Raw genomic sequence first — 22,950 nt, 5'->3', positions numbered from 1 at the left:
GTACCTGCCGCCGTTTCTCCCCATGAGGTCGCAGGGGAGGGGCCCAAAGCTGCTTTCCTCGCTGTCCTGGACGCCAGTGCACCCACCATTAACACGGTGGCAGGAGTTGTGTGGGCTCAAGCCAGGAGCCACTGCGCCCCATTCACCCACTTCGTAGAGGAAAAGGCATAAACAAAATTCTTACAAGCGAGACTGGTACCCCGGAATTTTTTCTTCTTTGCATAAGACCGACTCCAGAGGCTCCCCCTTCCCTCCCAGTAGCAGGGCCAGGGTCTTCAGTGCAGGAAGGGGCGGTCATGAATGATAAAGAGACAAGCAGCGGAGGCTGCAGGTCAGCAGCCAGAATTTGAACCGAGAACCAACCTCACGGGGAATGTGCTGGCCGGCTGCAGCTAAGAGCTGGGCATGGGGCCACCACGTTCCTTTGGGTGCGCTCGGTCCACAGACAGGATAGATTTCTTTCTCGGCTGGGAGACCTGCCGACTCGGTGCCCGTTGGGCCCACTGCGGGCTGGGCAGAGGGTGGTGCGCACCCGGTTGAGCCCAGTGACCACCCCCCCTCGCCCGAGAACCAGGGGTATAATGCAGACATCCGCCACCTGGCCCCCAGGAGGAAAATCGGGCTTTTAATCCTCAAGAGCTTTGCGAAGCCGGGCAGAATGCAGAGAGGCTCGGTCCTCACCTAACCGATGGGGGTGGCGATGGGGGTGGGGAGAGGTTGATTAGGGCACCGCCGGCTTCCAGTTCCTAATCTCTCTGAGCCAGTATTAGCACCCCCAGCCCCTGGAGGGTACGTCTATACACAGCGTAGGGATGCCAGGGCTGGGGGAAGGGAGGGTGAATGGCTCAGCCTGGAGGGAGCCACGGAATGGGGCGATCCCAGACTCCGGGGCGGCACCTTCCCAGCGCAATCCATAGGATGCGCTCACCGGTGAGGCGCTGGAGACGCGCCGCCCACCCCAGAGCAGAGCTCAGGGGCCTCGGGTGCTCCTAGAGCAAACAGGGATGGGAGTAGGGGCAAGGGGGGAGAATGTCTCAGCCGCGTTCTCCGAGGCTCCCAGGATCGGTGGCAGCGAAGCAGAAGGTCCGAGAACTGCTTGCCCCCTGAGACTGGGCGGGGCCACCCCGGGGCCACAAAAGTGGTAACGACTTGCAGGGATGCCCTGAGAAGGGACGGAAGAAACTAATTCTCAGAGCAGGAACTCCCTCCCGGCTCTGGTTTGCAGCCCTCCTCTCAGCCTTGCGCTTCCCCCGGAGCCCACCAGGGCGGCGAAAAGCCTACATGACCCCCGCTCGATTCCCCAGGGAGGTGCGCGGGCCCGCGCCGATAAGCACCTCGCTAAACACCAGCCGCCCTCAAGCCGCGCTGCCGCCCCAAGTCCGGGGCACAGCCCTGGGCTCACAGCAATCTCCATTGGGGGACCCGGGACCTCGGGGTCGCGTGGGCGACTCTGGAAGGCGCGGGAGAGCCAGGAGGCCGCACTGCCGCGTCATTCCCGAAGGCCGCCCGCACCGGGCAGCCCCTGCCCGCCCGGCCACTCGCCCCAGGGCGCCCGCCTCCACCTTCTCTTCCTCTCCCGGCGCTGGCTCCACCTGGCCCCGCCCCGGACACTCACCTGCGCCGGCTCCGGGCTGGGCGCACCGCCGCCTTCCAGCTCCGCGAGGAGTTCATACCGGAGAAACAAGGCAAAAAGTACCCTGGTTCGGAGCGGGCCAATGGACGGAACCCAAGGCGCGCCCGGGCTGCACCGAAGGCGGCGCCCCGAACCTCCACAGCGCGACGCTGGAGGCGGCGGCGCCCGAGCGCGGAGCCCGGCGGGGGAACAAAGAGGAGCCGGGATGGGGCCGCGCGCTTCCTGGGTGTCGGGTGACAGGTCTGCTGGGGGAGGCCCCGGCCCGGCCACCTGAGGAGGAGCCGCCTCCGCGCGGCAGGCGGGGTAGGGCAGGAGAGGCATGGGGGCCCCGAAGCCCGAGGAAAAGTGTGCGCGGGGTGCTCTGGACGGCGAGGCCAGAGAGAGGCTCGCAGGCTCCGGCGCAGAGGTGCAGGGGCTACGCCGAGTGCAGAGATAATGACTCTGGGAGGGTTTACCGCCCCCTGAGCCCCGCCCGCCCCCTGCGCCGCGCCATTGGCTCAGGTGCCGTGAGGAGGGGGAGGGGCAGGGGGCGGGCCCGGGATGATTCACCTTGAATGTGGCTCCGGTTGGTGCACAGCGCAGGGAACGCCCGACAGGGACTGCGGAGACGCCGGGAGCCCCGCCTGCTCGCCCAACTCGTCCGGGTCTGGACACAAGGGGTCTTGCCGTCCGCCCTCTCTCCTTGCCTCCTGCCTTCAGGCCGGGGTGCAGCTGGCCGAGGTGCGCCCCAGCGCCCTGCCACCCCACAGCCCTCTGAGCCGGGAGCTAGCCGAGGTGTGTGTAGCGTAGCAAGCAAGCTTGGAAATCCGATCCTGGACTGGGGGAAGGGAAGTGCGTTTGGAGCTGGGACGCACTGTGGGGCCGCTGGACGGATCTCCGCACTCTCCCCCGCAGAAAGGTGCGCAAGGCTGAGTTGTCTCAGTGGACCCGCCGGGGGCGCAGGGCTGGAGTGGGTACGAGGGGCTTACGCCACGGCCTCACCCACCTGCGCTCGGGCAGCTCTGCGGCCCCACAGGTGTCTGGCCACTGCCGCCGCCGTGAACAAAGGCTGCCTGTCCCAGAAGGGGGAGGGGAGGGGAGCCGCCCCCAGACCCGTTCCCATCCCCCTTCCTCCTCCCCCCCACAGCGGCAATGGCTCCCCCAGGAGGGGGCGGGGCGGGCAAATGCTGGGGCGCGGGCCTGGATTAGATCCTTTTCAGCCGTCCTTCGCTCGGACACCACCCGGAGCATTCCGAGGGGCGGGGCAGGGGCTAGGAGACTCCCGGGCTGTCAGCGCTGGGGTGGCCTCTTCCTCCCTCCCCAGCATCCTGAGCACCCGTGCGCCCCCACCCCCTGCTGTTTTGGGCGCCCTTCCCTGTCTCAGCCCCGCCTGGCTGCCCCAGACGGCAACCACAGTACAAAACAAGATTAAAATAAAACGTTAATCCGACCTCCTCCCGTTTAGCTCCTAGTTCTCCCGATCGACCCCGAATGTCTGGCGGTTGAGAAACCCCTAAAGATGAAGGTTCCTGGCCGGTGCCCCATCAAATCTAAAGGTCTCTTGTGTTAAGGTGGAAGACCGTTAGCACCGTGCCCTGGGCTCGAGCGAAGGAAGGGAGTAGGCAGTGGTGGTGGGATGGGGGTGGAGGTCTACGGTCCTTCCCACCTCCGCCCCTTCCGTGCCGGGAGGGGCCGAGAGTGCTCGTGCTGATACGAACCCTTCAATAGGTCCGACTTCTGGGTGGGGCCTGCTCCGGCCCTGGTCGTCGCAGCCAGAGGAGGAGGCAAGACCCCCACCCCAGGCGCGCTGGCCAGGCGAGTCGCGCAGACTCGGTGTCGCTCTCAGCGCAGCCAGAGATGGGGCGCAGTGCGCCAGGGCCAGGACTGGGGAGATCAGGAGCAACGCACAGGGCCCAACAGGCCAAAACGGGGAGGTGATTGGCTCCACATTAACCCCTCCCCGACCCGCACGCATTCCCTCACCCAGCCAGGTCGCCTTGAACTTCCCTAGCTGAGTCCCCATCCGCGCCCTACCTGGTCCCCGAGGACTGTAGGATACTGGGTGGTAAGCTCGCGGTGTGCCTGGGACCGCAGAGCGGGAGCGCAGGCCCTGCCGGCTTCGAGTGGCCCCCGCAGCCTGCAGCGCCCCCTTTATAGCGCGCGCCCCGCCTCCCGTGCGCGGCGCGCCCCGCCCGAGCCCATTCACCTGCTGTTGAGAACCAGACACCAAACAACGCAAAGCGAGCCACCGGGCCGCGCGGTCCGGCCGTCGGGGCTGGCAGGGCGGGGGCGCAGCCGAGACGGATCCAGTTTCCACCTTTTCTTAAATGCGCGGCTGAAAGTCGAGACGGCCCCGGCCTCAGGAGCCAGCGTTGCTTTCTCCCCCCGTGGCTCCCCGAGCACCCCGACGCCCCCAGCCCCACTCCGGGAGGGGCAGCGAAACTGCACCCGCAAGTGCTCATACATATTTTAGGGAGCAGGCCGGGCCGGTAACCGGAGCTGGACCTCGACGGTGAAGGGGCGGCCCCTGGGGACCCGATACCCCGGATCCCTTTCGGCTCCAGGCGCAGGCGGGGGAGGAGGTGGCTTCGGCCGACCTCAGGTCCTCACTTTGCTGCTCTGTCCCGCGCACCCTACGCCCGTTTCCTGCCTTCCCTCAGCAGGTCCGACGTCTGTTTGGCCCGCGGCGGCGTCCGCCCCCTACAGAGACCCTTTCCGCTTCGCCACCGACATCCGTCTCCGCCCGAAGCCGTGCATCCGCGACGTGTAGTTTTTGGGTTCCCCGACGGGTCGGGCTTAGGAAGGACCCCTAAATTTTTAGGAAGGACTGCCTTGCTTACTCCAACCTGGAGGACTCGGCGCCCTTAGCTCTGACCCCGGACACGGCTCTTCTTTCTATTGGCGTCTCGACTTTCCTCTCTGGCCATCTTAGTTCTTTTCCTGGCCCTTGCCCCACTCTGCTTCCCTTACCCCCAACCTCGCCCCCTCCATGGCAGTTCCCGTTGTGCTGAAGATGTTGGGCGAAGAGGTCATCCATCAACCCTTGGCCTCTCGCTCTCTTCCCACTCTACAAGGCAGAGCTGGGAGGCGGGGTGTGTGGGAGGCAGGCCTCCCACCCCCACCTAGACCCGCCCTGACGGGGGCAATTCTGTCACTAGCCTCGCTCGGACTGGTCGGGTCCCGGCGCTGACCCTGGCTCTCCGCCCCATGACATGCGTAACTAGTACTCCCCAGTGAGACCAAGCCCCGGCTTTGGGTCCTCCTGCACGCTAGTTACCAGCTGGACGTTCTTCAGTGATTCACTTCACTTCTCAGAGCCTCAGTTTCCCCATTTGCAAAATGGTTAGAGTGACTCCCACCTCTCAGGAAGAAAAAGAATGCACGTGTAGGCACGCGCGTACTTCGTGACCCGTAGATCTCTGCCAACTACAGACCCCGTATTATCACTGGCGCGGACCCTGCATCCCGGCCTGTGGGATGCCTTCCCGGTACCCCACCCCGCCGCCGCATCCCAGGCTCCTGGTGCCGCCCCTCGAGATCTCGTCACCATCACCACCACCCACGCCACGCCAGGGCCACGTGCCGGGGGCTCCAGTCCCCTGGCGGAGCCGCAGCGCTGTCTTTCGATCTTAGCCCAGGCCCAGCCCTCGGGGCTTTGTTCTAGAATCTTAGATGTGATGTGCTTCGGTCGACACTCGCAAGGGTGTTCGAAACCCAACTAATCCCCCGACATTTTTCGAAAAACGGTGTGTTTGTGCGTTTTTTCTTCGAGCAGCACAATGTCTCTGTAAGGTTCTCAAAGGGTGGGGAACCCCCAAGATTCAGCTCGGGCTGGGGGCGGGGAGTGAATGAAAGGATGGAGAAACAACGAGAAAAATAGACAAGTGAAAAGCGATCCTGTCATAGAAATGAATCTATCTAGCTTTTAAAAAGAGTGAGGAAAAAATATATAGTCGTTATATATTCTGGAAAATATCCTGGATGTTAAGTGAAAAACGCAAAGGACACATGGGCTTCTGTTTGTGTAAAAATATAAATGAGGGGGTGTCTAGGTGTCGGTTATTTTATGCGCAAAAAGCCTCTGCCCGGAGACCCAAGACACAGCAAATAGGGGTGGTTTCCGTGTAGGAGAACCGGGGACCAGAGAGCAGGGGACTTTCTGCTGTACGTCTTTCTGGACTATCTGAAGTGTATGTGTTTACCACATGCTTGTATTAAACTTTCAGTTAAAAAAGAAACTGCAGGAAAAAAAAAAAAAGAAACTGCAGGAATGGGTTTTTTAAAAATCTGATTCGGGATGCTGAAGCCTGGAGGAGTCAATCACAGAGAGAGCGAGCTGAGCCCGAGAGACAGCGAACTGGGGCGCGGAGGGCGGAGAGAGGCGGGGGGCGGGGCGGGCGCCTCGGGGTTCTCGGGTCCGGGGCGATGCGGGTGCAGAACGCGTGCTCAGAGCGAGAGCGACCGGGGGAGGGGAGCTAGCGGCCACGGCCAGTGCAGTTTTGCAGCACTCCGTCTCCCACCTTCCCACCAGGTGACACCCCGGCTGAGTTTGGCCCCGGTGGCAGCCAAGGCTTGAGCGCCCACCTCAGAGGTGTCCTTGACCGGAGTCAGCGGAGGAGGCAGCTGGCGGGGATAGGGGACCGAGCACTGGGTGGGAGCTCACCGCTTGGGGTTGAGTACAGCCTCGGTTTCTTCTTCTGCGAAATAAGCTGAGAACACCCACCGCACTTTCCTTCTGGAGAAAAGAGGGAGAAAATCGGTGCATGGCCCTGGAGAGGAGCCCTGTGGGCCAGAGCTCGGCCAGGGTCTCTCCTGGCTAGAAATCTAGCTTCCCACCCCAATCCGAGGCCCGGGGATGTCTCCAGGGCTCGGGAACTCCGAGGTTCTGTGAGATTGTGTCTGCAGTTGGTGGGGGAGGGGTCCCAAGGCCTTCAGCAGATTATCCAAAGGTCGGTGACCCAGAAATGGTTTTGGCCACGGGCTATGTTTCACTTCCTACGTCCAAAGCAGAATTTAACTGAATAATTCAGCCCCCAAACCAGGCAAATGCTTTTACCTGTATTTCTGTTTTGGGATGCTTCCGAGAATGAGTATTTAATTGTCTCAAATTAGAAGAATCTGCATTTTTAACCACTTAACACCTCTGTGTTTGTTAGGCGCCTGCCTGACCTTTCTAAGCGTTTCTTCAACTGTAAATTGGGAGCTTGTTCAAGTCAGAGAACTGCTGGGGGAATCAAATAACGAAATGTTTTTTTGCAAGCGCTTTGGAAGTTGCAAAGTATTTGTTCAGGGGACAGTTCTTTTTCGTCCTCCCAAATTAGATTTGCAGCCACTACCCCAATTCGAGGGGGTCAGGTTGTCCGCCTTTCTTGGTTGAGAGCCCGGAGCTCCTGCACGGGCACGAAATGGTCTTTTCCCAGCTCTCAGACAGCTGTGGAGGGGGCGAGGCGTTCCGTTCAGGGGCACGGCGTCCTTCCTCTCTCGCTCCTAGCGGGAGGCGTCTCCCGGCTCGCACCGCCTGGGCCCTTTCCCTGCGGTGCGCGCTTCCCCGCAGCCGCTTCCCGGACGCCCTGCGCCCAGCCGGCCCCCGCTCGGGTTCCTCTCAGCCTCCGCATGTTCGCGGACACTCGCTGTCGGCCTTGGGGTCCATCTGGTTTGCCGCGCGTCCCCTCCGACCTTCCCAGGGCTGAGGAGGTTGTCTGACCCAACCCCTCAGTTTTTTCACGGGAGGGATCAGAGACCTAGCTAGGCCCCTAATTGGGGCCAGAGCCGCGACCAGAGCACACTTCTCTGGCTGCTTGCCTGGGGCTTCTACCTCTGGGCTGAGTTGGGCGGATCCAGAGAGAACTCCTAGAACAGTGGTTAAGAAAGAAATACTGAGGGTGCACTCCCCCCCACCGCCCGCCGGAGCTCCCGGCCTCAGAAACACCCGGGTCCCCTAGGTGGGCTTGGGCATCTAGCCAAGGGCGGGGGGCTGAGGGGACCTGCAAAGCTGCAGAGATTTTCCTGGGGACAAACCTGAGGGGTGGGCACAAAGCAAGTGCTGGGATGTCTAGAAGGAGGGTATCTTGGGTCCCTAGCTACAAGGGCTGCAAGCCAAGATTCCCTCCTGCCCTAGATGATGCAGGGCTGTGGGGAGTAGCGACTGGGCAGATCAGGAATTCCTGAATCTCTTTGATTCTCCTGGAGTCTGCTTTTCACACAAAGCTCTACCTAGAACCAGAGTCCAGCATTGGCTCCTGCCCTGTGGGAACCAGTTCAGACCGGCCCTCCTGAGACTGAGGGCAGCTGAGGGCGGGGCTGGCCAAAGTGGTGAAGATGCAGCTTATACAGTAAGTGGAAGCCCTGCCCTGAAAACTGTGGGGTCCCTACTGTAGGAAGCAGCCTTTGGCCTGAGTCAAGGATGTGGAGCTGCTATGAGCACCCTGTAGAGCTGGATCAGGGCTGGGCCCAGCCTCCTTGGGTGGATTGGATTGGGGGGATTACCTGCCCCGGCCTTTAGCACTAGTCCCAGGTAACATAACATGCAAGCTTCAGGAAGGCAAGGGCCACATCTGTCTTGTTCACTGCTGTATCCCCATGCCCGACTCTTGGAAGGCCCTCCATAAATATGTGTTTGAGTGAATAAATGAGCCAGGGTACAGAGTGCAGTCACAACCAGGGTCCCACAGGAATCCCCCTGCAGCACAGTGAGACCCATCTTGCAGAGGAGCCAGGCAGCAGGACAAGGACCAGAACCTGTCCCGGTCTCTTTCCATCACAGCTGCCTGCTCTACATCACCCCTTTTAGCTAGCAATGACCAAGGTCATCTCAAGGGAGGTGGAAACTGCTCAGCATGACTTCTGGGGGTCTTTTCTCTTTCCATTTTCCCATCTCATGGACTTTGGACAAGTCCATTCCCCCTCTAGGCTTCAGTTTCATTATCTGTAAAGGAAACCCTAGAGCTATGTCTGCTTTTCCAAAGCTGATCTAAAAATACTGTTCCTTTTCTCCTTCATCCCTTCGTTTTTCTTTTTCAAGACACATGGAGGGGGACTCCCCTGGTGGCACAGTGGTTAAGAATCTGCCTGCCAATGCAGGGGACACCGGTTCGAGCCCTGGTCTGGGAAGATCCCACATGCCGCGTAGCAGCTAAGCCCATGCGCCACAACTACTGAGCCTGTGCTCTAGAGCCTGCGAGCCACAACTATTGAGACCGTGTGCCACAACTACTGAAGCCTGCGCACCTAGAGCCCACGCTCTGCAACGAGAAGCCACTGCAATGAGAAGCCCACACACCGCAACAAAGAGTAGCCCCCGCTCACCACAACTAGAGAAAGCCCGCGCGCAGCAACAGAGACCCAACACAGCCAAAAAAAAACAGACACATGGAGGAAGTATGCTGTGGCTATAGAAATGAGCTGGGCTGGACTTGGACCAGAAGAGCCCTACTGTGCTGGATATGAAGCTCCCACTGTGTGCTGCATGGTGTGGGGCAGCAGGAGTCCCAGGCTGCTTCTGGATGTCACATAAATTAACACATGGTACCCCAGGAGCTGAATCAAGTCCTGGAATTCTACATCATAAAACAGACTGTTTGGGCATTCTAGGAGCTCACATTCTCTTTCAGACAAGAAGATGAATGCCAGGGAATGCTCCAACTTCCACTTCAGAGAAACCAAAGTTGGCCTAGAACTCCCCTTCCGGCAGGGACTGGTTGGGATGAGGTAGTCCAAGATGGAAGAGCCAAGAATCTCAGCAAACACATTGCAACAATGTTCCTTATTCTGTCTTATTGACCTGCAGAGTCCCTGTGGGTATGGGCACAGAAGCCCCATAGGGGGTGACAGGAGGAGTATGTGAGCCAGAGCTGGAGATCTGAGAGCCCCCCTCCCATTACACCGCCCCACCCCGCCCCAGGGTGCTGGGAATCTGCCTTCGCTTTGGACCTACCCTGGGCCCCAAGCCTTGGTCTCCCTTCCATCCTCTGCTTTGGAATTGGGAAGCTGCCCCCGCCCCCTGCCAGTTCCCACTTCACTGGGTCCCTATCACATGCCCAAGCCTCAGCCTTAGGCCACCTGCTAGCTGATGGGATCTCTTTAAAGAATTGATTTCCACTAGTCCCTAAAGTGTTTCCTCAGCAGTAAATCTCCTGCCACCCGGGCTCTCTACCCCATGAATGATTTAGCACCTTGGAGGGGTTGGAGCAGTCTTCCTGTGCACTCGGAGGCCTGCAGCTGTGACATCACCATCCCTGCTGGTGATGGATGGTCTTTTCTGCACTAATGGGGAAGAGAGTGCACAGGGCCGTCTGGAAGGGGGGTCGGGCCATGGAAGTGAGTACCCATCTGGCTCCACAGACTTCTGGTTTAGGGGTCTTACTGATGGACAAGCTAGCTAATTGCCCTCCAAGGTACCTAGAGAAAGGGTCTGAGACCATTGCTCTGTCCCCAGCCCAGAGGGACCCAGGCTCATTTCAGAATGAGGTTTGTCTTTCCAATTCCTGAAGTGTTCCAGAGAAAGGAGTTATGTACACCCAGTGCCTGCTTCCCCTGCTCTGGTTTTACAACACGCATGCGCCCTCGCACACACACGCACCTACGTGAGCACACACCTGTCCACTTTCTCAAGAACTCTCTCAGGAAGTTCATCACTGTGGCCCACCTAAATCTTTCATGCTACCAACGAAGGCCATTTTTCTCTGAATCCATCTGGAACCGACAGAGAACAGCTGGTTATTATCTGCCATATGCTAACCCTCTAAGCACATGTGGTAAATAATGACATGGTCCTGGTCCCTCCCTGCCCTCACCCCCCTCCCATCATCTTTCCTCTAGGCGTCAATGACCCCAGTTCTCTCAGTTCCACTAGGCTTTGGGGGAAACATAAGTTTTGTCAGTCAGCTCCACAGGTTAGTGACTTCATGTGGGGGGCAGAAGGTGGCAAGGACGCCCACTGAAAGGGACAGTAGCCTGTGCCCAGTCTTGCCCTCCCTGACTCCAGCAGGCCCTGGCCCACCTCGGAGGAGGTGTAACTTGAGGTACATCTCCTGTTTCAGAATCGCTTTCCCATCGGCCTATCCTGTAGACATCAGGTGAGGAGTTTTCCCTAAGATTGGTCCTGCAGCCCATGAACCCACAGTATCCCATATATGTCAGCAGAGAGAGGGACCTAAAGCAGTGGGACACAGAATGGGTAAGTCTTGGTATTGGTTTTTTTTGGACAACTTTGTTGAGGTATAATTTTCGTACAATTAATCAATTTAAGCATACAATTAGATGAGCTTTGACAAGTATATGCACCCATGTAACCACCACCACAGTCAGGATATAGAACATTTTGATCACCCCTAAAATTTCCCTCATGCCCCTTCCAGGTCAACCTCCTTCCCCTGCCTCCCTACCCCCACCCCATCTCCAACCCCTGGCAACCACTAATCTGCTCTCTATCACTGTAGTTTTGCCTTTTCTAGAATTTCATCTAAATGCAATTATGATATGTAATCTTTTGAACCTGGCTGCTTTCACTTAGCATAATGCCTTTGAGATTCATCCACGTTGTTATGTGTATTACTAGTTCACTCCTTTCAATTGCTGAGTCATATTCCGTTGCCTAGGTGTACCACAGGTTGTTCATCCATTCACCAGGTGGTCGACATTTGGGTTATTTCCAATTTGAGGCTATCATGAATACTATGTTACTATGAACATTCATGTACAAGTCTCTTTATGGGCATGTTTCCATCAGAAATTATGCTGGTAAATGTTTAACAACCAGCTCTTTGGAATGGAGGGAAGCCCTGATTTGTAGCCTCTGTTGGTTTCTGAGGTATGAGTACTCCCATCATGGCAATTTGAAACTATCAACGTGCTGCCACCAGTTGAGAGTTCCTGTTGCTCCACATCCTTGCCAACACTTGATTGGCCACTCTTCTTCATTTTAGCCTTCTAGAGGGTGTGAAGCTACATCTCCTTGTGGTTTCAAATTGCATTTCCTTGATAACTAATGATGTCGAGCATCTTTTCATGTGCTTGTTGGCCTGGACGGGTAAGTTTTGAGGGGGCTGGGAACAAGGACCTGGCTCTGTGTTTTTTCCCCCCAACCAGGGATTGAACCCGGGCCACAGCAGTGAAAGCGCTGAATCCTAACCACTAGACCACCAGGGAACTCCCTGGCTCTGTGTTTTGAGGAAATGTTCCTCTTCTTTTTTTTTTTTTTAATTGAAGTATAGTTGATTTACAATGTTGTGTTAATTTCTGCTGTGTAGCCAAGTGATTCAGTTATATACACATTCTTTTTCATATTGTTTTCCATTATGGTTTATCACAGGTTATTGAATATAGTTCCCTGTGCTATACAGTGGGACCTTGTTGTTTATCCATTCTATATACAATAGTTTGCATCTGCTAGCCCCAAACTCCCAATCCATCCCTCCCCCACTCTTGTGTCCCCCTTGGAAACCACAGATCTGTTCTCTATACTGAGGAAATGTTCTGAGTGAAGTGCCACAGTGAAGGGCTCCAGGCACCTTGGAGCCACCAGGGAAACCTGGGGCGCCTGGGCCACGGATTGACTGAGACCTGATAGATCACGGCTTACAGAATTCTCCTCCTCAGATCTCAGTGGCATGGGAAGATCTGAGGTTTGCTGAGAGTGTGCCTTTTCCAAGTTCACTAAGAGGGCCCTTGGCAGATGAAGGCTCGGACCCAGGTTTTCTCACTCCCAACCCTGATAATGCCACTTTGGCTGTTTACAAACAGCTTTTACACACTTCATCTCATCGGATTCTCAGGACAACCCTATTCCACCAATGAGGAAACTGAGTCTCCAGGGGATTGACTCACTCAAGTCCCACAGCTAGTGAGTGGCAGAGCTGAAACTTGAACCCTAGATTTTTGGCTGTCAGGATCCCAGGAATCCACTCTGCCCCACTCGAGTCTACTGGAGGCCTCAGTAGGGGCTTACTCAGGCCATCTGCCCTAGGCCTCAGCCAGCCCCAAGCTAGTTCTAGCTGAGCCACATTTATAGAACTGTTTTCTTAACATGGTGGCTTTGACCTTGCCTTGAAGACGCCTGGACATCTTGCTTCAGGTTGCCCTCAGTCTAGAGGTTAGAAAACCATGAAATTCCTCCCGAAGACTCTTGTCACATTTGCTGAACCTTCCATTTCCCTCACGAAAATCCAAACGCAAAATGCCTCATAACCACACAGGCTATGTGTCCCTGTGTGTACTTCCTACCTGCAAGCTCAGGCACCACCCTGCAATTGTCTGAGAGCTCAGGTGTTAACGGTACCTTTCTGGCACATAGTAGGCACTCGTTAAATGTTTGTTGAATATATAAATGGCATTTGTTAATAAACATGGTTTATTTTTCTGATCTGTAATTTATTTAAAAACCCAAGAGGCAGGAAATCACACTTATTGCGTGGGCGCTTTACACTCCTCCCCACAGCTGTGTGAGGTTAGCATTATTATGCCCATTTTATGGATGAGAAAACTGTGGCTGGAGAGGTTCAGGAATTTGGTCTCTCAGCCAGGATGGGGTGGGGCCAGGACTTGGACCACGTCTGTCTGAGTGCCATCATGTGAGAGTGAGTGTGGATATCCCTGGAGGGACCCTCTGGCTTCCAGTGGGCAGAGAGGCAGCCCCACATCCTGAGCTCCAGACGGGCTTTGGCCCCATCTCGCCAACTATGCCAGTGAAGGTAGTCGCTGCTCACAAAACTATGAGTTTCAAACTTTCTTCTAGAGCTGTGTCTCCGAATCCAGCATCGGCCATAACGAAGGAGAATATCACTCTGCTCCAAAGTATAAAGTCCAGGAGTCTTTCTATCCATTTGAAATCCAACAGGCCAGCCCAGCCATTCCAGCTCGTGCAGGCAGCGGGCTGCACACAACAGCTATTTGCAGCCTGCGGCTTCGACTGGTCAAGGCCACCAGAGGCCTGGGTGTCAGCATTATGGGAGGGGGAGGTGGTGGTCAAGGTGGGGATGGGAATGCTGCTCCATTAACGTCCAGCTTCCCGAAAACCACTGGGACGCATGTCATTTGTGCACTTGCTGGTCTGAGGCCTCCAGACGGAGATGATGAAAGACCGTCAGCAGAAGAGCCACGCACAGAAGAAGAACAGCAAAACCCTCACAGAAGGAGGGGGACAGAAACACACCGGGCCCACAGCTAATGTAGTGGTGACCGAAAGCTTACCTATGCACCAACCTCAGGGCGTCAGCTGAGTCCTTCCTACTTGCATTGTGAGGAACAGAGTGAGGGTGGCCTTGCAACAGGACTGCAGCTTCCCCTGGGGCAGCTTACACTCTCCCTCTACCTACATGTCCAGGGGACAGCAGGGGACTAGGTCTTGGCCAGAGGCCAGATCTGAGCTTGGGCTATGCATTTGGGCACCTGAGCGCCTCCATGTGTTCTGCAGGAACCCTGGCCCTCCGGTCTGAGCCCATTGTCTAGCCATTATGGCCCTTTTTGGGAGAGACAAGCTTCCAGCTTGGGAGGAACGAGGTATGAACTGGGGCCTGCCTGGCCTAGACACCCAGCCCCCCTGGGTCTTCCTGGGAGCCCTCTGCAAGAAAGAACAGCAACAGTGATACCTCAGGGCACCAGGAGGAGCCTATCATCTTTCTCTCTTTCCTTCACAGCCCATTCCATGGGGGCTTGAAGGGAGGGGCAGGGAGGCTGGTGAAAGGCCACCTGAGGCTGCTTTTCAATGAAACTATCCATGTACAGGATAGAATTACTTGTATCAAGTACACAAGACTTTTAATCCACTCTGTAATCAAACAGGGCATCACTCTGGGCCCCTACGAGCCTGAGATGACAGCGTATTTCCACCCACTTCACTGGTGGGGAAACTGAGGTGCAGGGGAGGATCAGAAGTAATCCATTCAAGCCGAGCAGGCAGTGGGGGGGAGTTCAGAGCCCTGGGCTCCAAGGCCAGCCCACACCTTCGCAGAGAGCAGGGTGGGGCTCAGCTTGCCAGTGAGGGGGAGTGGAGGTGCTGCCGGAGGCACCTCTGCTATCTTTCTGAAGTTTGTAGAGTCCCTTCTTGCATGAATTGGAATCTACCAAGACTCTCGGGGTTGGGTGAAGTTGTTTGCAAATACACAAAATATTCCATCATCCAAGCCTGCCCATTAACTTGAGTTTCTGTCTACAGAAGCTAGGTAACTTCTCTGGGTCCCTACCCAGACTGGCTGAAGAATGAGCAACAAGTTGCCCTGGGGTTCCTCACTTTGCCTGCAGCAAAGACGGCTCCGGTTCTGCTTGGAGCTCTACCACCACCTCTCTGGAAGACTTTGGGCTAGTTTCATATACGTGCCTCGGGGTCTGCATCTGTAAAACAGGGCCAATGCTGGTGGTTCCATCGGCATCTAGGGTGGCTGTGCACCCCAAATGAGACAAAGGAGGGGAGAGAACTTTGTTTTGCTAAGTAGAAAATGCTGGATCCCCATGAGGGGCAGTAATATGTCATGGCCACAGGCCACAGTGGTGTGGTGACACTCCACACCGCAGTGGAAAGCACTGCTGTGAGGGCCAAGGGGCCTGGGCTCTGCCCCCAGAACTGCCTCTCTGGGCCTCCGGGCACTCGTGCCTAAAGCAGAGTTGGAGCTCCCCTCCAGCCCAGGCGTTCTATGTTGTCCTGAGAGGCTGCCTGGTGCGGGCTGGGGTGCTCCCCTGGTCTCCGCGCCCATGCCTGGGCCCCTGGACACCCTTCGCAGAAGCTGCGCATCCTCTGGGCACTTGCACCAGACCATCTGCTGCCACTCATCCCTGAGGAACCCACCTCAGCCCACCTGGGCTCCGCAGCATGGTTTCTGGGAGCTCAGGATGTTACATCACAGGTCAGGGTAAAGTGGCTTCTGAGTCTGAGCCGGCATTTGAAGGGAGCGCCCTGTCGTGGGTCAGCATATCCCTACCCTGAGGGAAGGCCTGACCCCCACGAGACTGAGCGCGTCCCAGAACGGGGAGGCCCCTTCCCAGCTGTGTGAAGATGGGGGTCAGTGGCCAGAGGGAGCAATTCAGTGCCTTCTGAGTGGCCTCTTCAGCTGAAGGAAACAGAGGCCCTGGCTTTAGGGCTGTCACATAAAACAGGGGATGCCAGTCAGATTGGAATTTCTGATAACAATGAATCATTTTTTTTTTTTTTAGTATAAATACGTCCCAAATATAGTTGGCCCTTAAACAACCTGGGGGTTGGGGCGCCGACCCTCCGCCCAATGAAAACTTATAGTTGGCCCTTTATATCTGAGGTTCTCTGAGGAGTCAACCTACCACGGATGGTGTAGTACTGTAGGATTTATTATTGAAAAAAATCTGCCTGTAGGGCTTCCCTGGTGGCGCAGTGGTTGAGAGTCCGCCTGCCGATGCAGGGGACACGGGTTCGTGCCCCGGTCCGGGAGGATCCCACATGCCGCGGAGCGGCAGGTCTCGTGAGCCATGGCCGTTGGGCCTGCGCGTCCTGAGCCTGTGCTCCGCAATGGGAGAGGCCACAACAGTGAGAGGCCCGCATACCGCAGAAAGAAGAGGGAAAGAAAAATCTGCCTGTAACTGGACCCATGTAATTGAAACCCGTGTTGTTCAAGGGTCAACCGTATTGCATAGGGCATACTTATACCCCCAAAAAGTATTAGTTGTTTATTCGACATTGAAATTGGACTGGGAATCATATTTTTATTTGCTAAATCTGGCAACTCCACCTGGCCTCCATCCCCCACTGCACCCCCAGTCCCCAAAGCTGCTGGGCCCCGTGGGTGTCCCCTGTGTTCTCCTTGAGCCTCTCTGAATCTTTCTGTTGCCTGCTCTTGCTGGCTCTGTCTCCATTTGCCCTCCTGTCCTCTGCTGTCTGTCTCAGACGTTCCCCCTCGGCTCCCCTCGCACACACCCTGCCGCCCTCCTAGGTGGCGCTGGACAGCACAGGGAAGAACACCGCTGCTGAGGATGCCCCAAAGGGCAGTCCACACAGCTGGGAAGGCGAGACCCCGGAGGGTGAAGGGAGTACGGGGGGTCGGGCCCGGCTCCCCGTGACATGAGGAACACAAACCCGGGCCTCCAGGCCACACACCACCCACAGCCTCTCGGGAGACCCTTCTTCACACTGGAACAGGCTGGTGCCCGTCCAAAGGGCAGCTGGGCACGCGCCCTAAAGGGGTAAACACTGTCCGTTCTGCACTCAGTGAGGGGCAGGCAGCAGGAACAGCCTGTGCATGGCCAGGCTCCCAGCCCCACCCACCTATGGCAGAGCTGGCTGGGCCTGGGAGCAGAGGGCCTAGTCAGACGTGTCCCACCCGGGGGCCCAGCTGAGCGGCAGTAGAAGGGACCTCCCACTGCCTTCCTGACCCAGGAAAGGGGGTAAGACCTGGCCCCATTGGAACAAGCCTGGGAGACTGGGGCTGAGCCCTGCCAGCGGCTAGGAGCGTCTGCTAGCTTTTGTGGCTGCTGTTACCTGAAACAAGCTACCTCACCTCTGTGAGCCTCAGTTTCCTCATCTGGAAGATGGGGATAAAAGTTTATCCCCCTCATAGGAACGTTAGACTTAACTTCAGTGATCTATGTAGAGCTTTGAGCACAGGGCGCAGGAATGGGAGACCCTTGAAATAGGTTTCTCCTCTTTGTCTCTGAAGGCCAGGGGCCATCTCCAGTGTCTCACTACGGGATAACTAACCAAAGGGCAAGAAGCCCTTGGCAGATAGGACCGCCCACACAAACTCAGAAGGTCCTGCAGACCCAGTCCAACTCCTGGATGCAGTGAGTGTTGGAATAGAGGATCTTCCTCTTAGAAGATCAGCCTGAGGCAGCATCTCCCTCTTCAGGCCTGAGCCCTGAGCCCAGGAAACGCAGCTGGCCTCAGAAAGAGGAGCCCAGGGAATGGAGACCCTCCTCACCAGGAAGGTCACATTACCTGAGTGACACAGAAGCAGAGGAAAAAGGGGAGGGGAGGGCAGCCACAGAAATGCCAGGCCCATGGGTGTGCCTCCTGGCAGAATTTGTTTGGAGGCTTTGGGGTTTTGTTTTTTTCCTTTTTCTCTAATTTTCTTTTAAAACTAATGTTTGCTGCCCCTCCATCATAGAAGTAACCCCTAGACTGCAGACAGAGAAGACCACGAAGAGGAATCCCAGAAAGCTGCCATCACCACCCATGGACCACCACCCAATGCAGGCTCGCCCTGTCTTTCTCCACCGTGCATTTTGTTTTAATAATAATTTAAAAAAAGAGACCATTTTGTACGTACTCTTCTGTACCTCACTTTTCTCACTGAGTAAGCTTTCCCTCTTGGGAAGATTACATTATATGACGATTAGCTGCTGCAGTATTTCATCCTATGGTTATTCCTTAATTTATCAAGCTCAGCTTAAGGACATTTGGGCAGTTTCCAATTTCCCGCTATTACACAAATTCTTTTTTTTTATTATTTATTTTTTTTATTTTGGTGGTGCTCCGTGGCATGCGGGATCTCAGTTCCCCGAGGACCGGGGATGAACCTGTGCCCCCTGCAGTGGAAGCACGGAGTCTTAACCACAGGACCGCCAGGGAAGTCCCTCGTATTTTGGTTTTTTTAAATTAATTTTTTATTTATTTTTGGCTGCACTGGTCTTTGTTGCTGCGTGTGGGCTTTCTCTAGTTGCGGTGAGCAGGGGCTACTCTTTGTTGCAGTGCGCGGGCTTCTCATTGCCATGGCTTCTCTTGTTGTGGAGCACGGGCTCTAGGGGTGCGGGCTTCAGTAGTTGTGGCATGTGGGCTCAGTAGTTGTGGCTCACGGGCTCTAGAGCACAGGCTCAGTAGTTGTGGCGCACGGGCTTAGTTGCTCTGTGGCATGTGGGATCTTCCCGGACCAGGGCTTGAACCCATGTCCCCTGCATTGGTAGGCAGATTCTTAACCACTGCACCACCAGGGAAGTCCCCCTCGTATTTTTTTAAAAAGATAATTTTGATAAATATATATATGTATATGTCAAAGGGTGTGCAAATTTAAAACATTACTGGTTCATATCACAGAAGCCACACACAGTGTCATAAATGCCAATGAGCCAGTCGGGTATGTAGTAGGTGCTCGGGCATAGCCCTGGGAGATCGGACAACTGCCCCTGGACCGGGGTCTGCTGGGGGCGAGGCTGAGGGTGGCTCCGGGGGCCAGGCAGGTCCTGCGACTACATCCTAGGTCCCTGGAGGGCTGTTCCCCTCCCCTGCTCCGGGGTGCAGGGGTTCTGGGTGCACAGAAATATGGACAGTTCAGTACGAATGCCAGGGGACTGGGGGCAGGGCCAAATCCTCCTTCTTTTTCCAGGGCTGGGACTTAGGGCGTTTGTCCCTCTTCCAAAGCCAGCAACAGACCGGGAGGGGCTAGCGTGAAGGCGGGGTCACCTGCTTGAGCTGGGGATGTGCGGTGGGGGTCAGGGGACCATCGTGGGGTGGGGTCTGGACCATGGAGTCACTATCGTGACAGATACCAAACCCAGAGATTGTCAAACAGCCTCCCAGGGCAGACACAAGAGGGGAACCTGATCAGACCCTGGGCTTCTCCCTCCCACTGTCAGTTGGCACAGCTCCATTTTTATCCATTGTTCTTAAGCCTCCCAAGAAAGACCTCCTTTAAGGAAAAGCTTCCAGGCTCTAATGCTAAAAAAATTTGGAAAAATGACTAGTGGTTTAGTTTGCCCCAACCTATGCCCCCATTTTACAGATGAGAACACTGAGACTAAGCGACCAGAACGACGTGACCAAGGTAACAGCTGGTCAGTAACACCCAGTGATGGAACTAGACTATGACCCTCAATCACCCTTCAGGTATTTCGAAACCTCCACCCGAAGGTTGTCAATACTGCAACCCCTTAATACACCCCACTTCCCATCTGCCATTCCAGGGCTTCCAGGCCCCTCCTGAGGGTTTTAGGGAGGGTAGTGTCCACTCCTGTGTTCTGAGGGGCTGCTCTGACTCCCCTTCCTGGCCAGAGGTCCCCAGACCCCGTGTTCCTGCCTCAGCTTTGCCCACACCAACTCTTCTGCCTCAATGCTTCCTGACCCACCCCCAGACCACCTCTCCTGCAGGACCCACCTTAAATCTGTGTGAGCCCCAGTATGAGAGGCAATTCAGCACATACATAGTAAGTGCTCAAAAGCTAGTAATGGGTATTCTTACTTCCAGGCATCAGTAGTGGGGGCCCTGCCCTGGGACCCCCATGTGGTCAGCCTCGGATGCTGCAGGGTGCCCTTAAGGGGCTCTGCACTGTCGGCCCCTGGAAAGGCCTGCTGAGTTATGACAGTGTCCTGCCCTCAGAGGCATGGGGTCTGGGAGAGGGGAGTTGGGGCAGTAAGCAGCCTGAGGCCCCCCCACCTAGGAAGGTGGGAGTTCAGGTCCTGAAAGCAGAGAAGGGCGTGCCATCCCCTCCCTAAGTCCTTCTGGAAAGCACTCTTAGACCTGGGGAATCAGAGTCGAGCAAGGGGGCCTACCCCCAGGGTACCCACCAATCTGCACAATGTCCCCCATGACCTGAGCCGTGAGATTCACTAAGATATTCCTGAACGCAGGCTGCAGGAGCCCAGCCAGTCCTGGCCCAGCAGAAAGAGGGAGCAGACCCTGCCCAGCAGATGTCGGGGGAGTTGGGGCTGAGGTGCCCAGGTGCCTCTACCCCTTCTGCCAGTCTGGCCTGGAGGCTCTGGGTGTCACAAGATCATCGCGGCGGTTGCAGCACAGCAGGACTTCCTGTTGGCGGGGCAGTGAGAGGCTGGAGTAGGTGAGGGGCCGGGAAGTGGCAGGAGGATCCTCCTCGCAGAGCTGCGGCCCTGGCAGGGTGAGGGCGGCCCCTCCTCGTGGAATCCTGTGATTCCACCGCCCTGAATCTGGACAGTTAAGGAAGGGCCCTGGCGTCTTTCAAACAAGCCCATCACCTGCTGAGCGAGGGCTGCGTGGGCGGCAAGGGCTGCGTGGGCAGCCTGGACTGGTTGTTTAGAGTTCAGATTATCTTTGTTTACCACTGAGAGAACATAAAGCCATCCGCAGGCATTAACTGTGCCCACCTGCTTCCAACATTCATTTGCTCATCCAGGGTTCCAGCCAATGGTGCCGGTAATAAAGGAAATTGCTCTTGAAGTTGACAGAGACTGAGTACCTGGGGCGCAGGTGGGCAGGCACCTCCCCACCTGCCTGCCCCCCAAAGCCAAGGGTGTATAGCTGTCACCATGGAGCTGGGCAGAGTCCTCCAATTCTGTTGTATGTCTCCTTTTTTGCCCCCCAAAGACCCTCTGCCTATGTCTCCCAGCCCAACACAGGGCATCTGCCAGGGCTGCAGCACGAGAGCCTTCGGAGAGATACCAAGCAGAACTTCCTGAGGACAGGCATCTGGAAGGTAAGGAAGGGCATGGCATCTCCTCCCTAAGTTCTTCTGGAAAGCACTCTCAGGCCTGGGGAATCAGAATCGAACAAAGGGGTCTTCCCCTAGGGTACCCACTAATTTGCATGATGCCCCCCATGACCTGAGTTGTGAGATTCACTAAGATATTCCTCTTTCAAGGGGCTTCTCTGCTTTCAGGACATGAACTCCCACTTTTCTAGGTGGGGGGGGACCTCAGAGAGATGGATTATCACCCCAGAGCCTCCCAGCGCCATCCCCCAAACCGTTGCTCCTGTCACCCTGTCCCTGCAGAGGTGCTCGACTTTCCCTGCGAGCCACCTCAGTCTACTGCCACCTCCCATGTGCTTACGACCACTGACCATTAGTTAATACCATCAGTGACCACTGAGTAGGTGCGTGTTAAAAGCTTCACAGCAACAGCCTATTTCACTCGCGCAACAATCGCCCTCCAGACCGGCACTATTACTATATCCTTTGGCTGCGACCGGAGACCGTGGGGGTGGGGCGATCTGGAAGGTGGGCCGCCCGTTTCTCTCCAGGTTCTCAAGTGTCAGCTCCTCCCCCGCCTGCCTCCAGCCTCCGGCTCAGAGAGAACCTTGGCGGGGCTGGCCCGGGCGCCTGCCCTCCCTCACGCCACGCTGGACCGCTTGCTCACGGCGCAGGGCCACGTTGGCCCACCCTCCGTGTGGCTAACGTCGGGGGTGGGGAAGGGGCTCTCCCAGCCTTCTTGGGGCTCACGGTCTAGAAGGCTCTTTTCCCCGGGCATGGCGGGTAGCCAGAACCTGCAAAGTCTGGACTCCACCTCCCTCCCCGCCCTTTCTCAGCCCACCCAACTCCTGCCTCTTCCCTGCCTTTTGTATTTCTACATCAGCACCACCGGCGTCCAGAGGCTTCCCAGGCTGGAGGCCTTGTGTAAAGGACACCACTTCCTTGATGGAACAGAACCCTGGCTCTCTGAGGCTCGGCTCTGAGAGGAGGCTTCCAGGAGGGCAGGCCCGTTTGCCTCAAGGAGCTGCCTGTGGCCTCATTTCCTTTCCCCCAGTGTCTCACTTTGAGGGCTGCTGACACCATCTTGGCCCAGGTGAGCTGAGCCCCCTCTGTTACTCTGGTCCAAAAACCAGGTTCTTTGCAACACAGCTAAGACAGACTAGAACTTTCAAAAGAGACTTTGTTAAACACCAAAGGAAATAAATCCAAGGAGCAGAAGTAGCATCAAAGCAAACAAACCAGAAATATCCACTCCCACCTTCTCCCATCCCCAAGTGGGTCCCTCTGCAGTCCTGCGGCATCCGAGGTCCAGCCCCGCAGGGTCCAGGTGAGCTCCCACTCACTGAGTTCTTGCCTGTTTCTTCTCCTTAATGGCTGGTGTAGTGGGTTAAATGGTGGCCCCCCCCAAAAAGATATGTCCACCCACGTCCTAATCCCTAGAACCTGCAAATGTTACCTTGGAAAAAGGGTCTTTCCTGATATAATCAAGTTAAGGAATTTTTTTAAAAATAAATTTATTTTATTTATTTCTGGCTGCGTTGGGTCTTTGTTGCAGTGCGTGGGCTTCTCATTGCGGTGGCTTTTGCTGCGGAGCACGGGCTCTAGAGCGCAGGCTCAGTAGTTGTGGTACACGGGCTTAGTTGCTCCACGGCATGTGGGATCTTCCCAGACCAGAGCTCGAACCCATGTCCTCTGCATTGGCAGGGAGATTCTTAACCACTGCACCACCAGGGAAGCCCCTCAAGTTAAGGATTTTGAGACAAGGAGAACATCCTGGTGGGCCTTAAATCCAGTGACAAGTGTCCTTATAAGAGACACAGAGGAGACAGACACAGCAGAGGAGGTGGCAGTGAGAGGACGGAGGCAGAGACTGGAGTGACTCCCATACCAGCCAAGGAAGGCCAAGGGCTGCTGGCTGCCCCCACAAGCTGGGAGGGCAGATTTTCTCCCAGCTTCTCCAGAGGCAGGGGCCCTGCCAACTTGATTTCAGACTTCTGCCCAGAACTGAG

Source organism: Delphinapterus leucas, chromosome 9 (assembly GCF_059928025.1).
Source record: "Delphinapterus leucas isolate spDelLeu-1000000601 "Yukka" chromosome 9, BTC_Dleu_Yukka2, whole genome shotgun sequence".
Taxonomy (NCBI): domain Eukaryota; kingdom Metazoa; phylum Chordata; class Mammalia; order Artiodactyla; family Monodontidae; genus Delphinapterus; species Delphinapterus leucas.
Note: the sequence above shows the minus strand (reverse complement) of the source record.